General features: G+C 39.8%; 1 protein-coding gene across 7 annotated transcripts in view; it reads left to right on the forward strand.

The window, feature by feature from the left end:
* The first annotated feature begins 545 nt into the window (after positions 1–545).
* The window catches only part of PHF21A (PHD finger protein 21A), a 191,394-nt gene continuing 177,885 nt past the window's right edge, over positions 546–14,054 (forward strand). For 4 of the 7 annotated variants that reach the window (XM_028111051.2, XM_028111054.2, XM_028111053.2 and 1 more), the window contains exon 1: positions 546–1,060. The gene's annotated coding sequence lies outside the window, so the exon portion shown is untranslated. Of the gene's footprint in view, positions 1,061–2,162; positions 2,275–3,241; positions 3,262–14,054 lie in introns of those variants that run through there. The other 3 variants (XM_088017977.1, XM_088017979.1, XM_088017978.1) reach the window with 2 other exon arrangements.

The raw sequence follows: 14,054 nt of genomic DNA on the forward strand, positions 1-14,054 counted from the left end.
CGCCGCCGCTGCACTGGAGTTTGGCTGCTGCTGCCCTACTTCACTCTAGTTTAGTTTCACTCACTTTACATCCGGGTTTTTTCCCTAGGCAATGGGGGCCGCAGCACACCCCGTTCCTTAGGCAAAGTGAAATAAATTCGCCGCACCGACACGTCAAGTAGTCCGCCCGCCCGAGCGCCGCCGCGGGCCCCCGCCGCCCCCCCCACGCCGCCGCCCCCCCGCCCCGGGGGGGGCCCATGTGGCCCAGGAGCCGCCGGCGGAGGCGAGGGGGCCCGGGCCGGCCGCCGTACAACTCCGCCCGGCGGCCCCCTCCCTCCCCGCCGTGCCCCTCTACCCCGGCGCCTCCTCTCCCCCCCCCGCCCTCGTCCCCGCTTTCCCAGCCCCAGTCCCTCTCGCCCGGCTCTCGGGAGCGGCGGGGGCGCGCACGGCGGCGGCGGCGGCGGGCCGGCGGGGCCGCGCGGCGGGCTCCCGCGCGGGCGAGTGTGTCTGGGCCTGGGCGGAGGGATCCCCGGGCTGAGGCGGCGGAGGTGCTGCGGCCCGGGGCCGGGTGGTGAATGGGCTGGTGGTGCTCGCTGCTGCTGCTGAGAGGAGGAGGAGGAGGATGAAGAGTTGGGCTTGTTTGTCTCCCACAGTTTCTCTCCTGCTGCTCTGATTCCCCCCCACCCCTATTCCGGCCCGGGGCCTGTGTGTGTCTCTCCTGGAGGAGGAGGAGGATCCAGTTCCTCCCCCCACCCCCTCCTCCCCACCCCCCCTTGCCTGGGGAAGAGGAGGAAAGAAACAGCCCAGAGAGAGAGAGAGAGTGAGTGAGTGAGAGAGAGGGAGAGAAGAGGAGAGGAGAGGAGGAGGAGGAGGAGGGAGAAGGGAACAACCTACCATCTTAACACACTAATATCTAAAAAGTGCGAGAGGCCCAGAGCAGCAGCAGAAGCAGCAGCAGCAGCTCCAGCTTCTTCCCTCCCTCCCCATGAAGAAGAGTTCCCTCCTCCTCCTCCTCCTGCTTCTCCTGCTCAGAGTTCCTGCCTCCAGCTGCCAGGGGGGACAACCAGCCAGCAGCAGGAGGGTGCAGTATCCCAGCTTTTCCATTCTCTCTTCTCCTCACTCTCCTCTCTTTTTTTCTTGAGTAGCTCTATTTCCCCTCCCTCCCCCCTTCCCCCTCTCCCCCTCTCCCTGTCTCTCTGTCTTGTCTCTGGTGTTTGTCTCTGGGAGGAACTGGGGCTGCCTGCTTGGAGTTTGTTGTGGGGGGAGGGAGGGGGAGGGGAGGGGTGTGTGGGAGGGAGGAGGGAAGGGGGGGTGTTCTCGTCAGGACCCCTCAGTCAACTTGAGATTTGAGCAGTAACTTCCCCTTCGGGGCGCCCCCCTGCGTGCCCTTCCTATTTCTCCCCCCCTAAAAAAAAGACAATGGAAAAACCTTGTCTCCCCCTTCCTTCCCTCTGCCCTCCACCCCTCCCCAGGATAAATTGGAAGTAAGTTTATGAGCAGCCTCGGGAGCCTGGGCGCTGAGTGCAGGGCCGAAGCGGGTGACAGAGGCGGCGCGCCGGGGGTGGCGGGGAGGGGGCGTCACATTGTCCCGGCGGGGTGCCGGGGAGGGGGCCGCCGGCGGGGGCGGGGGGCGCGGAGCCTCGTCCGCCCCCTCGGCTGTCCCTCAGCCCGGGGATGGTCGCCTCGGCTCCTTCACCACCCTGCCCCCCCCTCGGGATGCTGTCGGGGGGAAGTTTTTATTATGATTATTTAATTAATTATTATTTTTTTTTTTTGGGAAAACCATCTTGTTTGGTGACTGAGGGATCTGGTTAAAAAAAAAAAAAGCTGCGGCTGCTGACGCTGCCGGGCCCGAGTGTGTGTGTGTGTGTGTGTATGTGTGTGTGTGTGTGTGTGTGTGTGTTGGTGCATTTGTCTTGGGTGGCCGGAGCAGCGTTGGGGAAATTCCGCTTATTCTTCTTCTTCTGCAACTTGTTATTCCGGAGAGTCTGCCTGCACCCCTCACCCCGGGCCCGGCCCTCCCGCACTCGCCCCCGCCGCCCGCGGCCGCGGGGCGCCCCCGGGACCCCGCGCGGGCCGAGGCCGGCAGGCCGCTCGGAGAGGGGCCGCGGCCGCCCCTCCCCCGCCCGCGCCCCCGCCGGGGGGAGGGGCGCGCGGAGTGGGACTCTTTCCGTTTGGTCCAGCCCCGTCGTGCACGCAGTTCCCAACACTTCTCGTCATCCTCTCTTTGGTCTCTTTATTCTGCTGAGCGGTGCTGTTAGGATTTCTTTTTTTCCCCTGACCACGTTCGCGATGGTGGGTAGCAGCAAGGTGGCCCTGGTAGGGGAGGGGTTGATATCGACATTGGGCACCGGGGGAAGAATGTCTCGTTTCAACTTTGTCTGTGGCTTGCACCCCCTGAGAAGGCCACACGCCGGTTGTAGGGTGCAGATGTGCTGAGAGTGATTTCTAAGTAGTTGAGTTGTTGAGATGAAGGTACGACTGCTAATGGTAGGCAGGTTTTGTTTTCATTGGTGAATCTGGTGTCATCATATTCGGGGCATATGTTGAAATATTCTTTGTTTAGGTCTTGAAGTAGAGGATCTCACTCTGCACGTCCACATTGTGTTGTTTTTAAATGATGTCTGCAAATGTGGCTTTCTAGAATTTCAAATGTGAGTTAAGGTCCGGGCGTGTGTGGGCCTCAGCATTGGCCTTGACAGTGAACTTTGTGGCTGTGTTTTGGATTTCAGAGATTTGCCCCATAGCTGGGGTGCGAGCTGTGCATTTTTTGTTAATAGTAGGTGTCAGGAATGTAGATGCTTAAGCTGGGGACATTAAAGAGAGAACATTCCTGTATTAATAATTGATAGCTGAATATTAGAATCAGATTAATTTGGGTTGATGAAAGTTTTTTTTTTCAAAAGCAGCTGTGCACTCTAGGAAGGAAGCCTTTACATAGGCACACTTTATAGGGGTTCTTTAGGGCAGGGAGCTAGAATGAATATCTCCTTTTAGAGAGGATACTCATCAACATCTCTGGCTTCACTGAGGGCCTGGTAAGGGGACTGAAATTGGGGCTAAGACATCTAAGTGTACTTTTCAGTGCTTATGTTGTTTGTTTACATCTGGTGTTTATCAGATTTGGGCGCTAGAAATTAATAGGTCAGTTTTTCTTTTGGTTTTTGAAGAGTAGCCCCCTCCCCCCCTTTTTTTAAGTTTCACGATTTACTTGGTTTCACAGCATTATAGGAAACTGTTACTACATTTTTACTGGAAATACTATTATTCATTTTGATTTTGGTAAGTTCCTTTCTATTCTTTTTTTCTATCTTCACTTGTATATGGAATCTACATTGTGGGCTTAAAACTAGCTTATTAAGGGTTATTTAAAATGTCTGAAAAATACATTTTAAAATATCAGGACATACTTGATGGCAAAGAGGAAATTTTTGTGTGCAGTAATACTCCTGTTTATCAAAAAATTTCTGTACTTAAAACTTCTCTAGATGGACAACTGTTCTTAAAAGGAGCATAGTAATGGTGCAGAAAATTCTCAAAACACAAACTTCTGGCTAATATGTTAAAAATATTCCAGGTGTTTTTCTTTATGTTAGACTTTTGCTTTTGTTAACATAATGGTATTTGCAATATGACTGGCATTGCTTGGCTGGCCATAATAAAGTCTTTTGCTTGAGTGCTTTTGAAGGCTTTTTAAGGTAGTTTTTAGATGATTTTGCAAGCTTTATTTAAGCATGTTGCACTTTGGACTCAGGCAGGTCTTATGGAACCAGAATAGTAATAGATTTAAAAGACTCCTACCCACACCAGATTTTCTTTTTAAGAGGTATGAGTGATGGATGGGGCCCTATTTCTTTTAGCTTTGAAGGGTCCATCCTTTTTCCCATTCAGTCATCTGGAAGGAGCTGCCTCAGAAATACTCTTCTTCTGTTTACATGAAGAACTCTGAATGCTATCCAGCAGGAGGTGCTACATCAAGATAAAGCAAATCTCTTGAATTTTGAGGGTCTTACTACTTATTACAGCTCTGTTAACTTCAACTAAGCAATAGGATTAATGCCTTAAAGTTCCAGAAAGATTTTTAGTAAGTCCATTTAAAAGTCCATTAATAAATTACATTTGCTATTTGAAACTGAAATCTTTGATTGCTTTTTACCTGCTTACAATATTACACAAAGTAGATTTGTTATTGTGGATAGCTTAAGAATGCCACGCTTAGGTACAGAGTGCTGTTAGAATTACTTTATTTTGATGAGGAGTTAGTCTTGTATTGGTGAGTGGGGTGTTGAACACAAATGTGAAAAGATTGTGTCCAAGGACTGTAAACAAAAGAAGTTGGTATGATTGGGCTTTAGCTTTTGTGTTATTCCTATAATATTAATACAGATAGGATACAGAGATACGAGATTTTGGAAAGGGAGATACTGTATGGAAAAAAATTTAATTTCTTGTGTTTTTTTCCTCACATCTATAGACAGTGATCCTAGTAGATAAATTCTTAGGCACTCAGCTTTATAAATACGTATGGTTGATGTATTTGAGTTGGCCTCCAAAGACAGATTCTTGAACTGTAAGTAAAGTTATATCTGTGAGTATAAGTCACTCCTGATATGTCCGTTAGTAACACTTAACAATAACTGCATAAAGATGAAAGTAGTTTCATAGCATTTACAGCACATGCTCCTTTGAAACTATATTAGTGTTAGGTGAATTGATTTATCCCTGGGAATATCATGCTACTTTGGTGGCTTGTAAAGTTTTGTATCAAAGTTTAAAAAACTTAGGAATGTGTAGAAAATTTGATGAAGCTGCTTTGAATTTTGTCGGTTTTCTAGGCATAATACTGTACTTTTTTCTCAGAAGATCAAATGAGAAGACATGTGAAAGTTCTTTGTAAATTGTCAGAAGCCATGCAGATGTTGAGATAGGTAACTAATTAATACATGGACAGAAATTTCTGTCTTTAAAACGTTAACATTCTCTGCATCATTGGGAAATGAACACATTAAAAGTGTACCCCCAACACTTTTATGAAATTTTTTTTAAATGCTACTGTGGTTACCAAAAAGCTCTTTGTTACAGTTTTGAAGCTTTGTTTAAAAAATGCTATGGAGGCAGTTTCTCATAATTAAAAAAAAGATCATTTTTCTTTTTGTAGATCCTGTGAAATGTGTATTCCCCATTAAAATTTTTCTTCATTTCTTCATTGATGTGATAGTAGTTGATTTTAGTGAATATTTAAGTTCCTGGATTCTTCTATAGACTCTCATTAACACACAGAGTAACAGATGTCACAGTTAAGGTTTTGAATGTTTTGAGTGATTCTGCTAACTTTCTGAAAAATTCTAAGTAAAGCTTTCAAGCTTGTTTCAAAGTGAAAAAGATGTATATCTGTATGTATTAGTATTAGGTACATATGTATATCATTTTGTTTTTCTCTTTTAGAGGGATGCATGAGGAAATGACTACTCAAATCTAGAGGAGTGCACCGAAATATTTTTGTGTAAAAATAACCCAAAAGTTTAAAACTCAGAGCCTTGATTTGTGGCTTTTAAATAGACTCTGCTTACAAATTTGGACTAAAATAAAATAAAATATAGATAATTGGGAGTCCCTGTGTTTATGAGCATATCAAAAGGTCTAGTTTTATATTTTAGAAGCTACTACTCTTTATGAAATAGCCCCTTTAATTAGAAATTAAATACAGAAACTTCTGTGTGAAGTGAGAAAAACATTTAACTGTTTAAATAAAAATGAAACCTCTCAGGGTAGTATTAACTTTTTCATCCTGTGGACACTGAATACTAAAGTTGGTTTGGGGTTTTTCTTTTCTTGTTTTTTTTTTTGTTTTGTTTTGAGGAAATACGGAAGTTAAGGTTATAGTAATGTGCTTTTAAATTTTGTATTCTTGGTATTTTTATTGCTGAAAACTTTTGTATTTAATTGCTGTTCAAAGGGAGAAAAGAAAGGGATTAAAGTTTTAGGTCTCTAACCTTTGACAGAATTCCTTTATATCTATATTCAGACCTGATTTCTTGAAATATGTTTGAATCTTCCTGTTAATTTGTGTTGGGAAATATTCATGATTTTTGTTGACTTCTCAGGAACTTTTGTACTTGGGCTTTTATGTAGGCCCTGAGTATTCTTTAGGTGCACAGCAATATATTTTGATCACTTTAACTTTACCAGGTGTGTATTTTTGCTGCTTTGAGATTTTTTTTTTAAGGAGGTAGTACTCTAACACCACTTTAAATTTATTGTAGATAATTACTTTTTAAATAGCATATGTTTTCTTGTTTGTGTGTTTGTATGTACATGTGGCTGTGCTGTTTTGTAGGCTTTCCTATAATTCTTGTGTATAAAATTTCTGGAGTTATTTTTTGTGAGAATGTTGAAGTGGACTTTTAAGGATAACTTTTATATTACTTGTCTGTTCAGTGTTAGACTGAGGTGATGATGAACTCTTCCACCACATTTAGAGATAATATGTGAGGTTTGGTCAACCTTTGGGTTTTCTACAGCAACTTTCTCACAGTCTAGACACTTGTGTGGCAGTTTGAATACTCCTCCACTTCTCTCCCTCCAATACAATGCAAGGCCTCCCCCTGTTTAAAAAAAAAAAAATAGTGCGCAGGTCTCTGTTGAAGGAAACTATTCTTATCTATATTTTGGAATCATCCATGGAAATGTTTTCTGGTTTTTTAAATAGACAAAAAAGTGAACCGGTAATATGGAGATAGGAAGGGGATGGAGCCTAACAGGTTGGTGATATAGGCTTTATTTTGACTCTGTTTGTGGGCCTAGGGAACAAAAAATGACTTAAACACAGAAGCCAAAAAGATGGGTTTTGTTTTATTGTTTTGGCTGCACTGAGGATACAAACTGTCAGTACTTGAGGAGAAGGAGCAGCAGAAAGGAATTGATTTTTTTCTGCTGCAGATCCAAGTATTGTTAACCATGTGCATCTCTGAAGCAGCATGCTTACAAATCAAACAGTAGTTGATTCTTTCACTCAATTAACAGTCAAACCCGAGACTGGGTTTTTTTTAGATTTTAAATAAGTACCAAAAACTTCAGAGTAATGACAATAATTTCCTGATAAAAGTGGGTGATAGTAACCATGGCAACTGCTATCTGGCCTTAATGGCCAGTACGTTGTATTGATGAAGCTTCAGATCCTGTAGTACCCTGTCACTTTTATGGTGAAATGTAGTAACGTGTTGCAGGTGATTTTTAGCTGGATTTGTGTGCCAGCTTATCTTTCCTTGTTAGGAATTTCTTGGACTGTATTCCACAGCATGTTTGTGAAGGTGCTGTTGCCTGAAAATAACCCGCCACCTGTGTTAGGCCTCCTGATGCAGATTGCACTTAGTTCTTTCCCAGCCTCCTTCCTCAGTCTTGCAGAAAATAGGGTGTGTGTAGAAACTGTATATACATAAATAACAGCTCAAAGTTATCTATTTGGACATGTTATTGATAATTAAAAAAAATTTTTTTTTTTTTAAGAAGAGGTCAGTGGATGAGAGAAAAAGAGTCTGGAGTGGGAATATTTTCTTTTTCCTAAGTGTTCTTTCTGGAAACGTGTGTGTGTGAAATGAGGGGTTAGGAGAGGAGGGCACACGTATTGAGTAAGGACTTGACAAAAGAGAAACTTAAATATTATTTTTGTGTGTGTGGTGGTGTTATGTGTCCCTCTTACAATAAGAATATTTTTCCTAGTGGATATTATTAGAGTATGGGAAATGTTTTTGAATGAGAATTTTCTGCAAGAAAAATTGTTTATAAAATATAACTTGAAAGACTGTTAAGAGAAAACTTGATAAAGCAATTAAAACTTTCTTGGGGGAGGGGAATAGAGAACTTTGAAACTGATCAACCAGACTTTTTAAAAAATGGCTTTAAAAATGATGTCTTTAAGAATAATTTAAAAATTGTATAAAATCTTTTTGCTTTTTAAGCATTTCTTTTGTATGCTTAGCCTGTTTAAGGTTCTTATAATGTGAAAATGTTGATGTAAATATTCATTGATACTTTTTCCAATATGTGCTAAAGAAACTGCCAGAGCAGAGAGCAAACAAGTTAGATCTGAATTTCACTAGGCCCTGATAATAAGATGTAGTCAAATTGTGCTTAGATAGTTCAGACTTTCTTAAAACTTAGTGTGATAGGGTTTACTTACTACAGGTCCCAGGATGCATTTCGGGTTTTTGCTTCACTCCGGATTAGAGCATTGCATGCTGGGATCTGTAGTTGATTTAAACAGCACAGAGAACCCTTCCCTCTTGTCTACTCCATTTTATACAAACAGCTTCCCAAGCCTCTAAGAACTTTCTGCTAAGTACAATTTGATTGCTAATATTATGATTATCATGGTGCTGATATTTTAAAGTGAGTTTTCAGAAACACCCTAGTGTTTTAGTTTACCTTGGATTAGTTTGTATTTTTTTATCAGCTAGTTTAAGATTTACATGTAAAATAACTGATACATGTGTATGTATGTTTGTGTTTATATATTTAAAACTTAGCTTAGCAATTGTAAATTTTTTTGTCTGTGCTGCTATAGATCACTTTATAATTACAGCATACAGATTGCTAATATGGGCTTTAGGAGCTTATTGTAGGGCCTGATACATATGCTGTTCTCTTTTCTTTGAATGGGGCCAGTTATTCAGTGCCCATATTTAAGTTTAGAGGTTATATAAAAATTATTTTGTAATAATTGTCAACATCTTGAATCTTAGTATTTTTTAAATGGAAGACAGATTCCTGAAAATAAATGTGATTTCAATGTAAATTTAAAACTCATATGGATGTAATCTGAAAGAGGAAACAGAGGTTTCTTTAATAATTTGTTTATATTTTCCTTTGTAAAATTTAAATTTCTATTCTTTCTGTTCTTTAAAGTTCTGATACTTTATTAATGAATATCAGAATGTTGTTGCAGAGATTAGATGTTGAAATCTGTGAGTGCTTAGCACAGTGCCTGCCACATAATAAAGCCTCAGTAAATGTGTAGAAATAGCAGCAGCAGTAGTAGTGGTTCTTGTTATTAAATAAATAGCATGCTTCACATTTTTTCCTCTTTTTACATGATTATTTGATCAGAAGCCCAGCCTGTTCTGACAAGACCTTGAGATTTTTGGCCTATGGTAATGATGTGGCAGTTCCTTAGAATTTTTGCTGTACGTAAGGTATCTTTGCACCTCAGTTTCTCCTTAAGTGATATATGCCTGAAGTTAGCCACCAGCCAGTCGCAGACTTTTGACCAGGATTCAGCTCTGCCTATTCAGTGCTCTTTGCCATTGTACCACAGCCCTTGGTTGACTTTGGAAAGTTCAAAAGATAATGAAAATGTTTTCGTTCATAATGTTTGCACTGGTAAAGTACCCATACTAGTTGATTAATGAAAATAAGGTGCTGCAAAAATGTTCCTCATGTCACAGTGTATGTTACCTTGGAAAAATTCTGTTGTTGTTAGAAACACGAGCCAATCTATCACCATAGTTCACAGTGTTACAGGATTGGTGAATTAGAGGCCAGTGAGCAGCCCCAGAAAGAAAATGTAGTTTCAGGTCCATGGGTTGTACTTATTTAAGTTAGGTTCAAAAAAATCATAAGTCTTTACATTATTTTTCTCTTTTAGGACACTCTAACTTCTTTTAGGCTCTTGAACTTGTAGGATATTTTTATCTGCTTGGCTGGTCTCTTTTAGCTTCTTGAGAAGGGAAAGGGACATCTGGGAATATTGAAAAATGTAAGCAAAAGTTGTAATGTATGTGCCTTAGTTTGAGGGTATACAGAATCAAGATAGTGTCTTTCTTACCTGCTTGGCCCATATCTGTTCCAACTTTTTCCCTTGTGCAGAGTTCCTGGAATAATATTGCTGAGGGCTGCTGTGTTTAAGAGAGTTCTGCCTTTAGTAGTGATTATTTAAGTACTTGTTCACACAACAAACCAACCACTGTAATAATACTAACCTTTTTTTCTCTTATAAATATGAACTGAAATTTGTTAATATTTGTATATCAGAGATTGAATAGATTCTTTAGCTGTGTCGAAAATTTGTGGGATCTGATCTGATAATGCTGCCACATTATGAGTGGCTTTATTTATCTTCTATTAACTTGACTTTTTTTTAAGACCTAACATTAAAATGAAATAAGTTCAGTGGTTACAAAGAAGTTAAATACAAAGGGCTAAGTATAAGGGGTAAAATAGTCTCTAGTGTTAATTGACCAATGCAGGAAAGATCAGATTTGGATGAATGCTCTTTATCTACATTTTATAATTACACGTGTGTAATTCTTGAAATACTAAAGTTGGAAATAAGGAGAGTGAAACTGGGCAGCCATGTGTAATCCCCGTAGAGTCCTCTGACACACCTAAAGTATTTAGCACAGTTTTCTGTCTTTTTTAATGAAATGTCCCAGGCCAATGGAAATGAAACAATTGTGATGGTGTCATAGGACTCAGCCCAAAGACCAGTCCTGTCACTAGTGGTGTGCTCTTGGGAAATTCAGCCTGCTGGGCATTAGTTTTCGCAGTGGTAAGTTGGGGATAATGGTAAAAGCTGATTTTGCTATGCTCTTAAAAGGACTGGATGAGATAATACCGATGAATGTACTTTATAGACTAAAGTAGTATATATAAATTGAGTTTGTAATCACTAATAGATGCCTGAATTTTAAGGTATTTGTCTATATTGTGTAAACAATGTTAATATTTTTAAACATTTAAATATATGAGTTAGAATCATATTTGGTGATCTGAATACCCCCTGCCCATGGTCAACAGACAAGTTCTTAACATGTTTACAGCATAGATAGTGACAATATGCATTGATGTATTTGTGTGAATGTGTGTGTGTATAATATACATAAATATCATAAATATACTGGTGTGTTATGGTAATAAAAGCTTTCAATTATGGGCTTTTATATTGAAAACTATTTTTACGTGTTAATATACAAACTTACCCCAATACATATATTTGTTCTTGGAGAAGTGGCATAGATATAAGACTAAATGTTTGGCAAGTTGTGAACAGTTCTTACACCATAGGGTTATGTTGTTTTAATAACAACAATAATAATAATTTTATATTTACTGGGTATTATACATAGCGCTAAGCTTTTTTATATATAGGATCTCATTTAATTGTAATCCTTACAGCAATATTATGAGGATTTGCTATTATTATCCTATCTCCATTTTATAGATAAGGAAATGAAGGCCTCCCTGGGATCCCATAGGTGTAGCAAATGCTACAACCTGAATTCAAGCCCAGGTTTGATTCCAGAGCCTCTCCTTTTAAGTGTCCAAAATATTGTACTAAACTTGTAATTCTTCTAGAAACCTAGAAAATGAACTACTAAAGAAGTTTTCAATTTACTGGAATGGCCACAGCTATGATGTATCATTTTGAGAATGTTTCATGTTGATTTTGGTTGGGTTAGATTGAATATTTTGGAAATAGTAAGCATTGGAATGGAATGGAAATGAAGGCATTTGGGATAGTGTCTGTCTTGTTCCTCATTGTATGCCAATTGTGAACATAGTGCCTAGCATGGAGTGGGGACTGATATCTATTTCTTAAGGTTGGAATTTGGGCACTTTAGCATCGTAGGTTATTTTATACATTTTCTTAGTAAGTGCAGATATTTTACATTTGCTGTTTTAATTAGTTCTTATGTAACTACAACATTTTAGAGGGTTTGATGAGAAATGTCCTTTTTTTAAAAGAAATATTATAAAGGCAGTGCATGTGAATAATTCTAGCCCTATAGATATGTATAAAGTAAAAAATGAAAGTCATCCCATTCTACTTTTAAATTTTCCTGTGCATTAAATATGTACTATATATATCCATTTCAAAAATAAATAGAGTTATACCATAATACTGTCTTGAAGTTTACTTTTTTCAAGTGGCTATTTAAAAAACTTGTTTTTGAAAATAAGGCTCAGGTGGGAAGTGGGAGTGAGGTTGGAAGGAGAGAGGTAAGATTTATACATTAAGATTATAAACTTATACTCTAGACTGGTTATGACTTATGGGGCAAAAAGCATTTTAAGTTCTTTTTAGTTGTGCTTAATGCCTTAGAGATGGTCATTGTTATTTTTAAAACTTCAAAAAATGTTAACCAATTTAAAATGGCAACACCATTTTCCGTCCTGTGCAAGTAATTTAAGAGGCATCATTTCAGAATTAAGTTCTACTAGTTTATTCTGGTAGCTACTATTTATAAAGAGATCAGTTATGGTTTCACATAACTTTTTTTAAAACTGGTGGGTTCTCTTCTTGGTTGTTTAGAGGCATTCATTCAACATTTACAAATTAAAATAGCATTTTAAAGCTGAGAAAATAATTGTAATATTTTAATTAATGGAAGCTCAAACCAAGTACTGCTTAATTGGCATACACATAGATACCCTGCATAGGAATTAGTCCTGGTGCTCACATCTTTATGTCAGTAGTGTTGGCTGACCTCACCCCCATCCCTATCCCTACTCACTCAACCACTACCAAATGCTATCCTGATAATCCACCATTTTTTCAAGTGACAAAAAAAAAAATTATTTGAGCGCCATTCGTTACCCTGGTATTGTGTAAAACAAGACATCCTCAAGGCCTTATAATCTACATTAAATATAATCTTTTGATTCTGGCTTTGAGAGTTTTATCTTGTTGCTAAGGTTATTAGTCATAATTCACCTTTGTAATTTTTAGATTAAAAAATTTTACATCATAGGTAATAAATTTTTTATTACAGAAGTTTTTTAAAAAAGTCTTCCTAGTCCTAGAATGCACTCCTTGTGTCTAAGGTGCCTTAATGTTTCTTTAGACTCGTATTTAGTGAAGTGCTGAAGCCTGGCCTTAAAATTCTAAGAATTGGATCTGAGTAGTTTAGTTAAACTACAGTATAGTCAGTTATTTATTTATTTATTTATTTACTTATTTATTTATTTATTTGAGAGAGGGCACACAGGAGTGGGAGTGGGGGTGGGTGGGTAGGGAAGGCAGAGGGAGAGGGAGAGGGAGAGCAAGAATCCCAAGAAGGTTCCATGCCCAGAGTCGAGCCCCCTCAACCCTGAGATCGTGACCTGAGCTGAAATCCAGAATGGGATGCTTAACTGACTGTGCCACCCAGGCGCCCCCAGTATAGTCAGTTTTAACAAGCCAATTCAAGGGTTTTCGCATTGGCAGCATTCATATATGCTTTTCATTTTGTGTGGCTCAGGCCATGCCCTAGAAAGTATTAAGTGTGCAGAGGTGTCAGTTCATGTCATGGATGGTCAAACTGAGGCAGAGACAAGAATTCAAGGAAGTGAATGGCAGAGCCTAATTTTCCTCTCTTATTATACTGTTGGCCTGTTGTCTCCAAACTTTAAAAAATTACTGCTACCAGTAAATGTATATTTATATGTAATTTTCTGAATTCGTGTTTTATGTGTGTTACAAAACATACAGGAAAGCTGAGATTTAAAGAAAGGGTGATATTTAAAAATATAAGTTGCAATAATTCCTTCCGTGGCCCCCTTCCTTTCTCCGGGATGGGTGCACCCACTTGGAGATGAGGGCTTTAGATAGGCCATTCTTCTGCCCGAGAGGCAGCCATGGGGACACCTGGAGGACAGTTCGCACAGGGTGTGGGCTCTTAAGTTGGAGTGATCTTTTGCACCTTTTTAATTTTAAAGAAACAGCCTTTCTTTCTGTGAAAGGCTGGAAGATTCAGAGTAAAGGCCGTGAGAGAGGTGAGCTTAAAAGACAGAAATATAAGCCTTATTTGTTTTCTTCAGAGTTGACCAAAGGGAAAAGGCTGCCTACCCTGTCAGTTCTTACTCCCACTATAGAGATGCAGTGCCTTTTTCTGTTGTTGTTAGGCAGTTTATAGAACGCAGGATAGCTTGGTAAGCGTCTTCTCTGTGCCTGATATGACGTAACATTGTGGAGTATGCAGCATGCATGTTAAGTACAAGTGGTTGTATTTGGCTTGTTGCTGCAGCATTTTTGAGGATGTCTTCAAAAGCAGTTCTCATTCGATAGAGTTGGATATGTGCAAATTATTGAAATCATC

Source organism: Eumetopias jubatus, unplaced genomic scaffold (assembly GCF_037043125.1).
Source record: "Eumetopias jubatus isolate StellerSeaLion01/CBP00866 unplaced genomic scaffold, mEumJub1_p1.0 scaffold_13, whole genome shotgun sequence".
NCBI lineage: Eukaryota > Metazoa > Chordata > Mammalia > Carnivora > Otariidae > Eumetopias > Eumetopias jubatus.